The 11598-nt window shown below is 39.2% G+C and overlaps 1 pseudogene; it reads right to left on the bottom strand.

The window, feature by feature from the left end:
- LOC115067341 overlaps nt 1-10595 on the bottom strand; it is a 23824-nt pseudogene extending 13229 nt beyond the window's left edge.
- Between the last annotated feature and the right edge of the window lie 1003 nt (nt 10596-11598).

Here is an 11598-nt window from a genome sequence, read left to right as displayed (position 1 = left end):
ATTCTACCTAGGCATTGAAGAATATACATTCTACTCAGAAACCTATTGAAATTTCTCTAAAATTGAGCAAATACCGGGTCACAAAACAAACCTCAACAAATACAAAGAAATTTAAATACTTTCATGCCTTCTATTATAACACAATGCAATAAAGCCTAAAGTCAGCAGCAAAAAAGATCTAGTAAATACACGAAATCATGGAGATTAAAGAACACACACCTCAATGATGAATGGGTCAAAGAAGAAATCAAAATATTTTTGGAACTAAATTAAAATGACAAGACAACACAACAAAAGCTCTGGGATATGATAAATGCTCCTAAGAGAGACGTTTATGACTCTAGGTGCCTACATCAAAAATAAGAAAGAGCACATGTGAAGGACTTAATGGTACAACTGAAGAATCTGGAAAGGCAAGAACAAAACAAACTCAAACCCTATAGACAAAAAAAATAACAAAAATCAGAAAAGAAATAAAAGCACTAGAAACAAAGAAAACAATACAATGAATCAATGACTTTAAGAGATGGTTCGTTTTTAAAAAATATTTTATTTATTATTTTATGTGTATGAGTATATTGTCTGCATGTATGTGAGTGCACCTGTGTCATGCAATGCCATGGAGGTCAGAAAAGGGCTTCGGATTCTCCTGGAACTGGAGTTAAGGACAGTTTGTAGCCGCCATTTGGGTGCTGGGAATTGAACTCGGGTCCTCTGCAAGAGCAGTCAGTGCTCTTAACCCTGAGCCATCTCTCCAGCCCTGAGATGGTTATTTGAAAAGATAAGATAGACGTACCCTAAGCCCTGTGAACCAGAAGAAACAACAAATGCAAATCAACAAATCAGAGACAAAAGGGAAACATCACAACAGACACACACACACACACACACACACAAGATCCAGAACATTATAAGGGAATTCTTTAAAAACCTAAACTCTATTAAATTTTTTTGAACCATTTTATTCTTTTTTTATGGGTTCTACATTTTAGCATTTAATTTTTTTTTATTTTAAGGAATGGTTTTAATGTTGTTACAAAACAAATTTGAAACATAATACAGAATTCAGGATACAAACAGGTAAATCATAGGATAAAGCAGTTTATAAGGAAACATCTCAAACAATCTTGATCATCTTTATACCACCATCCCCACTGGCACCCTCCCATAGCGCCCCCACCCTCAACTGGAGCCCATATACTCTGTCATCCCTGTTAAGGCCCACTGTGTTGTCAGTGTCCTCAGCTGTTCAATTCAATCTTCATTTCATCAGGAGTTTCAATATCTCTATATCTTCTGTGATTTCACTTTTCTAATCCTGAATTATTTTGGTCATTTCATTCAGTGATAAAGTCATATTTTCATTAGCTTTGGACAAGAGTTTATTCTTATCTTCTTTGAGTTCTGTGAGTTCTTTTTGTGTGCCCTTCAAATTTGTTGAATTCCTTGATTATTTTTATGATTTTTTTTAATTTAATTTCTGTGTCTTGCCTTCCTCCAACTACTTCTCATTGCAGAATGCTTCTGTAGGAATGGTGGTGTTTGTTGGGGACATATTATTTTTGTTTTTTCTCTTTGCTGTTGTTGCTGTTGTTGCTGTGTTCTGGACATATGGATTTCTTTTGTCGGTTGTATGTTTGATATGAAATCCATTCCTGCCTTTGTTGAATTGAAGTTTGATTCTGTTTATTCTGTTCCAGTAACATTGCTGTTTTCTGATTGTGTATGAATAGTTAGTTGGTGTGTACATCAAGTTCTCTCTCTTTTGTTTTTTTATTTTAGGGACTGGATGAATCTTTGTTGCCTAGTCAAGAGCTCTCCAGGATGAAGGAACCTAGGCCCAAGGTTGTGGAAATTAACTGGGATAGTATAACTAGCTAGGCAGAAAGTGTGAGTCCTGGAACCACAGGACTGTAGCGGGTCCTATAGCACGGGAATGGTTCCCTAGCAAAGTGGGATCTTGCCAACTCTTCCAAATAGTCCAATAGTCTCTGGAAGCTTCAGCAGGAAGGGGCCAAAGCCCAAGGAGGACTGATGAGAGTAGGATCACCTGATTCTGACTAGCTAGTAGAGAAGATGTAAACCCTGGAGCAGCAGGACTGGGGATGGTCTCAAATCAGGGAAAGGGCACTGTAGCAGGATTTGACTAACTGACCCCAGCTTGTCAGGTGTTCTCTGGAAGCCTCAGAGGGAAGGGCCAAGGCCAAAGGACAGCTGATGGGAACAGAACGGCCAGGTACTTACTAGCTAGCAGAGAAGGTATGAGCTCTGGAGCAATGGGCCTGAGGGTGGTTCCAAAGTAGGGTGAGGGGTAAGGCAGTGGGATTTGGATGACTCACCCCAGCTAGTCAGGTGCTTTCCCAAATCCTCAGCAAGAAGGGGCCAAATCCCAAGAAGAGGAGATGGGGAAAGGATGCAGATGTGAAATATTTTTTAAGAACATTTCTCAGCCATTTGTTCTTATCACTTCAGAACTTGCTGTTTAGTTGCTTGCCCCTCATTTTAATTGGGGTGTTTGTTGTTTAGTTTTTGAGTTCTATGTATATTCTAAATAATTCATGCAGGATGTACTCCTGGTAATGATATTTTTTCATTCTGTAAGTGTCCTCTTCACTTGGATGATTGTCTCCTTTGTGTACAGATTTTTAGTTTCATGAGTTACGACTTGTCAATTGTTAGTATTAATGCTCATACTCCTGTTTAGAGAGTGCTTTCCTGTTTGTATAATTCTAGTGTATTCCCTACTTTACCTTCTAGCAAGTTCAGGGTACTGGGTCTTTTTTTACAAAAAAAATTGAGCTTTTGTAATTTCATGCAACAGTTCTTAATCATATTTAGACCCCTCCCCCTTTCACCCTCCCACCAGACCTCATGTGTTCTGCTATACCCATCCAGTCAAGCATTTGTACCCAGATGTCCTTCAGTGAAAATTCATTCACTGGAGTCTAGTCATCCCATCTAGAGATTGTATGTAAGGCATACTCTCCCTCATCCAGCATCAAATAATCGCCATTGGTTCTCAGTGTAGGACCAGTCTGCCACCCATTTCTCTCCTCCCATCTGGGCCTTTGTTTAATTGAGTTGACATGAGTTCTGTGCTGATGCCAGCATTGCCACATATTCACATGTGTAAGCTTCCAGTGGCCTGAAATCCTCCACTTCCCTGTGTTCATGAACCAGCCCTGACTCTTACAACCTTTCTGCCCTCTCTTCTACAATGGTCCCTGAGCCATGGTGGATGAGTTTCAATACAGGAGGGATATCCATTCAGGGATATACAGTCTGCAGTGTCTTATTCTTTAAAATGTGGTCAGTTGTGGCCTTCTGTGTGCACTGCACTCTGTTGTATAAGGAAGCTTTCCTGGTGGGTGTTGAGGGATGCACTAGTTTTCTCTGTACCCCTTGTTACACTATGTTCCATGAATGCTGTAAGTGTAGATTTTCAACTGTAGATGTGTCACCTGGCATCTCTCAGGTGTATGTTCTCTGTCAATCTAGTTGTGAAATTCTTCAGTAGTTTCCATCTGTTGCAAAAAGAAGCTTCTTTGATGAGTGGTTTATGATACGCTTGTCTGTAAATATAAGGATCCATATTTAGCATTTGGTAAGAAATTTCATTTGTCTAGAGATATGAAAGACAGTGGGTATTCTTTACAGTCTATGTCCTCTCCCGCCTTATGTATTTGGTTGAGTTTTCAGTGCCACCCATGAGTTCACTCCCACTGAGAGGGTTTGAAGTCCAGTTTCATAGCTGTTAATTGCTGCCCACCATAACAGTGTCACTTCTGCACCAACAGAGGTAGTTTGCTGTGCCAGTCATTATGGTCAGTAGGGTTTAGGGTTGGGTTGGACCATTGATGGTCTTTCTCCCTTGAGAGTTGACATATTATCATCAAGCATTATGATAGCTAAAATTCAGGTAGAAGGCCTCCAGGTCAGTTCCATACCATTGCTGTAAGTCCTGTATCTGAAGTATGACCCTGTATTCAGGGTCTTCTAGTTCTGGGAGATGACCAAGAGCTTTGGCAATAGCCTGTGTTATTTTGGGAGTCTCCTGAACCACTCTCACCAACCACTCACAGGGAACTCTCTTCTATTTGGCACTCTGTTCCTTGCCAGACAGTCCACAGGTATACATATGCACTAATGTTTAGACACTGTATGGGCATTTGCATGGGATTTTGGGGGCATCACATTTCCCTCTGGGTTTCCAAGTCCCTCAAGATTCATTCATCTCTATGCTTTTTCTTCCCATCCAGCCTCCTTCCTCCCTCCCCAGTCCCAGTGCCCCCATTATCACGAACCTCTCCCCAATAACACCCACCTCCCACCATCCACCATCTCCTGATTTCCATCCCCTCTACACTGTGGTCCCTTGCATGTCCCTTCCTCCTCCCCTCCCAGCTGAGCACTCCCACTTTCCCCACTTCCCCCATGGTAACATCTCTTCCCTACTATCCTGGTACTAGTCTTATATTGAAGTTCTTGATCCATTTGGAGTTGAGTTTGTGCAGGTTGAGAGATAGGGACCTGGCTTCATTCTTCTCAATGCTGCTATTCAGTCAGAATCACATGATTTGTTGAACATGCTGACTTGTATCCAATAAAATTTTCAGGTAAATGGATAGAACTGGAAACAACCAGCCTGAAAAAAAGAGAAATATTCATGTTCTGTCTTGTAAGTGGATGCTATTCTTGAATCAGTGTGTTTCAATCTATAAATCTACACACGAAGCTAATAAGAAGCCAAGGAGATGAGTGAGTAATAGGGAGAGGAGATAGAATGTAGTGATGGAAAGTGGGAAAGGGGAATAAATAGGAAGGGTTAAATGGGGTAGGGAATAGGAGCAATGGCAAAAGAGGGAGTCAGAAGAGGGACAAATAACACTAAAGGCTTTTTGAAAAGTCATATGGAAACATTCCTATAAAAGCTTCTTAAATATATACCTATACACTACAAAAGGGTTTAAATGTAGTTTCCCTATAACAGGTTCAATGGCTCTTCCAGACATTACATGCTATCAAATACAAAGAATCCAATACCAGACTAGAGTTACTCATTTGGAGTTGTTGACCAGGGCTTCACATAGACCGTCAAACAATACTGGCTATTGCCATTGCTCTAAATTACCCATCAGAACTTGACAGTAAGACTCTACTGAAGCCACTACATAGGTGAGTTGTAGAACAAACAATAATAAATCAAGCTGATGCCGATTTTAAAGGTTTACAATTACTAGCAAACTTTCATAGTGCTATTCTTGCTACTGGAAGAGAAAAGTGAGTATCAAAATTATCCAAGTGATATCCCTGTGAACTACAATAACAACTGTCCTGGAAAATTATGGCAACTGTTGTAATAGTCACGGGCCAAGCGGGAGAGTCTATTACTATTATCCTGCTAAATAAACATAGCGTTACATTGACTACTAATGACTTATTGTTATATCAATAGATTATTACATCTCTCTGTACTCACCAAAGAAAGTTCTTGTAGTACTGGTAATTAATACAAAGATCCACAACTGGTGGGACAGTCAGAGAATAAGACACTGAAGAGTATTCATCCATAAATAGGACACCTATGGCACATTCTTTCCTCCCAAGGCTCAGGGATTATTGTGTACGAGGGGGCAGAAAGATTTTAAGAGCCAGGAGTTGGGGGCAAATACAAAGAAACTGTGCTGTATGGACAAAATAGGGCTGTGACACATAGAACCCACTGCACTTGTGACAGTGTGCATTAAATCTGTGCAAGCCCAAGCCAGACGAAAACCTAGCATGGAGGGGGAGGTCTTCAAGAAGCCCCATCCCTATCTGAGGTTCTATTAGTAATAGATAGCTCCCGAGAAAAGGAGAGGAAGTTTTATTTAAGGGTGTTGTGCCTGGTAGGTTGACCAGGCTCTAGGGGATGGGCCCATACCCAAGAGTATCTGGGGAACACAAATTTGGCTCGATGAGGCTTAGAAAAATAATAGTAGAGAACATGAAGTCAGGGGGTAAAAGGATGGGGATGGAGATGAGGGATGGGGTCTGAATATGATCAGAATTCATTATACGAACGCTGGGCATGGTGGCACATGCCTTTAATCGTAGCACTCAGAAGGCAAAGGCATTTAGAGCTCGGTGAACTTGACTATATAGTGAGTTCCAGGTCAGCTGGGGCTAGGGGGATCCTGTCTCAAAAAACCAAAAAAGTTCATTGAACAAAAATTTGAAAGAATCAGTAAAAATATTTTAGAAATAAATAGAAACAAAGACGTGAACCATCCACCTGAGATTCACCTGAGAACTATGAAATTTGTTTTCTTCACTTCCTCCTACATTAATATTAGGAAATCCTTAGAGAGTTAGACCAGTAACATGGGCTAATTTTTCTAATTAGGAGTTTTGTGCACTGGGCCTCCAAGGTCATGTACTAGTCAATAACCAACCCATCTCTCTAGATTGGAGTTTGATAGCTTCAGTGTAGCTGGCTCCAGGTGTATCTCCTCCTCCTTGCTTCTTTGCAAAAGGAAGCTCCCATTTGACCCTACTATTCAACAGTCCTGATGACACTAAGGCTTCACTGGGAAGCTTCAGGGATCCATCCTCCTTGATCATGACCCAGAACAGAAGTAGCTGAACTCTGTAAGTGTAGAGGGACCCATGAATCTGGGGTGTGAGCAGCAAGTGTTATTTCCTCATCATAATGAAAAATTAGCAGTTTGATGTCCAGATGATTTAAAATATATCATTTGTGAAGGATGTAAATTTTGGGACTTTGGCTGAATCACAGTCCCAGAAACCATTTTCAAATTATATTTTCACTTATACTGTTCATAAGCATCTTCATAGACACTGTGCATAAGCATTTCCCCCCCAGTAGCAGCAAATGGTACTTCTAACCTTATTACTAAGAAGTCAGAGGATTATGATGGGTGATTATAAAGAAGATGAGGAGGGTCGCACTCTCCAAACACACCATGAACTGTTTTTTAGAACCTCCCAAATTTCATGGAATGTTGTGTGTCCTATGTAACTTCTTTCATTTCATGTGTTATGTTTTCCAATAGTTATAAAGGCCAACCTTTTTGAGACTGAACTAATGTATCCCAGGATAACATTCAACTCTTGATCTTCCTGTCTATAGCATTTAAGTGCAGGGAGTACAGGCATGATCCATCATGCTTGGCTTATTATTGTTATTTTATGGCAAATGTAAGGCAATTATTATTGCCTAACTTTTAGGAGGGTGTTATACAGAAAACTGTCCTTACATATGCTAATATGATTTCAAATGCAGAGCATTTATCAAGTGTATTCTGGCAGGTTTTTTCCTTGAGAACCAAGAATTTCACTTTCTTTCACCTGAGCAGCATTCCCTCATTCCCTCCCCTCTCTTCCTCTTTATCTGTGTCTCTTTCTGCCTTTGTCTCTTGCTGTGTGTGTGTGTGTGTGTGTGTGTGTGTGTGTACATGTAAATGCCTCCCTCTCTCTCTCTCTCTCCCTTTTCCAGGTATGTCAGAAACCAAAACAGCTGATTTCATTGTATGACTGATGGCTGTGGATTACAGGCTAAGGTCACAGAAAGAAAAACACATGGTCACATATCACCGCCTTTTGTCACCCTGGATTTTCTTGCAGCTTTCCACGTTCTCCCTCCAAGTTTATTTTATCCCACACAATCTCATATCTTGACTCTGTTCCTACTTAGTAAACTAGAGAACTTTCAAACACATGCCTGGTATATTCCTGTGACTAAGATGTTGAGATTTCTGCTGGGAGTGTCTGGGAAACAATAAACAAGTTCAGTGCATCTCATATAGGACCTCCTAATTTAGTATTTAATCCTGTCACCTCCACTTACTACATGTGGCATCGAAGAGTTCATTAGTATCTCTGAAACTCAGAATTGTCATCTGAGTGCATTATAGCTTTAGCCAACTATATTCTGTAATGACAAAACAGATGTTAGTTGTTTCTTGTGGTTTTAATGTGTTGTCTGTATCAAATTATGGAAAACTGAGATGAGGAGATAGCTCAGTCAGTTGAGTGATACCCTTACAAGCATAAGACCTGAGTTTGGTTACCAGAATCCACATTAGAGAAAGTTGGCATGTTGGCATGTGTTTGTAATCCAATTCCTGGGATGATGGGAGGTGTGGACAGAAAGATCCCTATTTCTTGCTGCCTAGTGAGCCTAGCTTACTTGTTGAGTTCCAACCAGTGTCAGACTCTGTCTCAAGAAAAAGGGAGGTGGACAGTACCTGGATATTGCAGCTCAGGTTCTGTCTGGGCCTCCGTATGCACACACACATACAAGTGCATCTGCACACACATGAACACACTCATATAAGCACAAGTGTGTATAAACCTATACATAAAATTAGTGAACATTTAGTAGCAGCATTAAAAGTTATAAATTTTTAGTTGAAATTCTTTTTAAAATATTTTATTTATTTTAATTATATGTGTATGAATGTATTGCCTCCATGCATGTAAGTACACCCATGCGATGCAATGCCCAAGAAGGCATCAGATTCCCCTGGAATTGGAATTAAAGATGGTTGTTAGTCACTGTGTGGATGTTGGGAATCGAATTTGGGTCCTCTGTAAGAGCAGCCAGTGCCCTTAGCCCCTGAGACATCCCTCCAGTCAGCCCCTCGTTGAATTTCTTTTAGTTGAAGTATAATCACTGCCCTACAGTTTGCATTTTTAACTTTATAAATACTTAATTTTCCTCACTAAGTTCAATTTATTCTTAAATGATACATAAAACATAAAAATGATATATAGCCATAAGATAACGTCATAGTTTCTAACATGTTTTGCAGGGTAACATCATCTTTTCCCGATACAATACTTAAATCAAGTTATGCATATATACCTCATCAAATATTTACAAATTCTTTATTGTGAGCACTCCAGATATGGATAGACAATAAATAAGAAAAATTATTTTATTTTAACTATGAGCATTTTTTATCAATTTGACACTAAATCCTTTCTGAACCAAAAATGCTGGGGATATTGATTTTATAATTTTAAATTATCTTCATTGGATTTCTTATTTCAGAATCATTTTCCCTACTCATTATTTGTACAAATTATTTCAATACCTTGTAATGCACATGTTCAGCTTACCCACATTGCCCCTTTCCCTCTTCTTTACCTGAAATTACACAGGTTACCTATGTGCAGTCCATTCCAGCAGGAACATGGCTACCATTAGGAGCCCCGCTAATAAGTAAAATATTATGTTGAATTTGTTTGAAAGAGCATGTGAAAGAGTAGATGGTGATGACATTCATTCACATTAAGTACACAGTAAATTTCCCTTTTTCTATTTTTAACTGAATTCTTGTGTATTTCATAAATTTAATCATGTTTATAACCCCCTCGACATCTGCACCCTCCCTTAGACCCTCCCCTGCTGGATTTTAAGCATTCTGTCATATATGTTGAGACCTATCAAGTCAAGTTTGTGTTCCCAGATGTCCTTTGATGTGAGTTCATCCACTGAAGCCTGATCAGCCTGACACCCCCTTAAAGAAGAACAACTCTCCCTCACCCACCAGTAACAATACTTTCTCAGCTAAGGTGGAGCTTCTTACTCATTTTCCTAGGTCTATGCTGGATTTTTGTCTGGTTTGAGTCTACGTGGCTCTCATGCATGATGTCTCCATTGCTGTAAGTTCATTTGAGCAAGTTCCCAGAAGCCTGGAAAATGTTTCCTTCTGGTCACCCACGACCCTTGGTTCTTACAGTCTTTCTATCTCCTCTTCTACAGTGGTCCCTGAGCCCTGGATGGCAGAAGTTTAATATGGGAGCCCGATCTGAGGACATATACTCTGTAATCTCTAAGTCTCTATTTCTCTATATTTTGGACAGTTGTGATTTTCTGCCTTGATCACCATCTGTTGCATGAGGCAGTTTTGCTGGTGATAATTGAGAGATTCATTAATATTCTCTCTGCCTCCTGTTCCTTTAAGTTCTCTGAGCCTTAGGTGTAGAAGCTGCACTGTAGATATGTCTCTTAGGGCTGGGCATCTCACAGACACTTATTCTATGTGTTTGACCAGCTGTGGAACTCTGTAATAATCTCCATCTGTTGCAAAAAGAATCTTCTTTGGTGAGTGGTTAGATGTATACTTACCTTCATAGTGCTCTCCAAAGCTATGAGAGCTAGTCCTTTTTTGTCTGATTTTGCAATTTTAGCCTATAATTATCATCTGCCACAAAAGATTTTATGCCACTGCCTTAGAATATGATAATATTTTCTGCTTCTTAATTTCATTAAAAATTACATAAGATTTTTAATATGTCAGAGTATTTCTTATTCTCATATTTTTGAAAAGAAAAACCTGTTTTACTGTGCACATGAATTTAATACCTGTAATGTTCTTAGTCTTATCATCTTGTCCAGTAGAGTCTCTCATAAATGGGTACAGTGCAGAAGGTTTTTCAAGATGGGAATGATTGTCAAAATGTGTATACATCTGAAGTATATCTACATAAATCTGAAGATATGATATCTGAAATATATCAGTTTTATTTACTGTAAATGCATGATGTCCATGTTCATAGTCAGAAGACTTGTAGGAGCAAGGCATGATGATTATGTGTTTGAGAACAGCTTGGGACACATAATGTGTTCAAGGACAGGTGAACTGTTCAGCAAGACCTTATCTTCCTCAAAACAAAAAATACAAAACAAAAGCAACCATCATCAAGCAGCACATTGCAAATAGAAATATAAAAAACTTCTCAAAAACAAACACCAAGGGAACACACACACAGACTCATGTGTGTAAAGTTTCTCTATGTATTGGAAAGCCCTTATAATTGCAGTACTCAGGAGGATAGGGCAAGAAAATTGCCTGAACCATGACTTCAACTCTATCCAGGTCAATATAGAGATAGCTAATATTAAAAATAACAAAATATTCATTATCGTCATCATCATACTTGATTATATGTATGTATGTATATGCTCATCTATTGAAAAATTGATCAGTGTACTACAAAATGGTGTTAATTACTTTCATTTATCTGATCGATCTGATTTTAAAGGTGTCTTAGTAATATAAAATCACAAAATCTAACCCTTGTCACAGAATTCTATCTCATGGGATTCTCTGAGGACCCAGAACTTCAGCCTATCCTATTTGTAATATTTCTGTCCATATGCCTAATTACAGTGATTGGGAACGTCCTCATTGTCTTGGCTGTCAGCACCGACTTCGATCTCTACACTCCCATGTATTTCTTTCTCTCCATCCTGTCCTGAACTGACATTGGCTTCATCTCCACTACCATTCCAAAGTTGACTCTGAACATCCAAAGACCCAGCACAGTCATCTCCTGTAAAGGTTGCCTCACTCAGATGTTTCCTTTTATCAATTTTGGATGTATGGATGTCATGCTTATGACTGTGATGGCCTATGACCAATTTGTGGCCATCTGCCATCCCTTGAATTTCTCAGTTATCATGAATACTCACTTCTGTGTCATTTTAGTTCTTGTGTCTTTTTTCTTTCACTTTGTGGAAACCCAGTTGAATCTTCTGATTACAGATAAGGAATTACAAGGATGTGGAAATTGATAATTTCTTCT

Source organism: Nannospalax galili, unplaced genomic scaffold (assembly GCF_000622305.1).
Source record: "Nannospalax galili isolate Female #2095 unplaced genomic scaffold, S.galili_v1.0 scaffold1806, whole genome shotgun sequence".
NCBI lineage: Eukaryota > Metazoa > Chordata > Mammalia > Rodentia > Spalacidae > Nannospalax > Nannospalax galili.
Note: the sequence above shows the minus strand (reverse complement) of the source record. Positions and strands in the feature narration are given on the sequence as shown.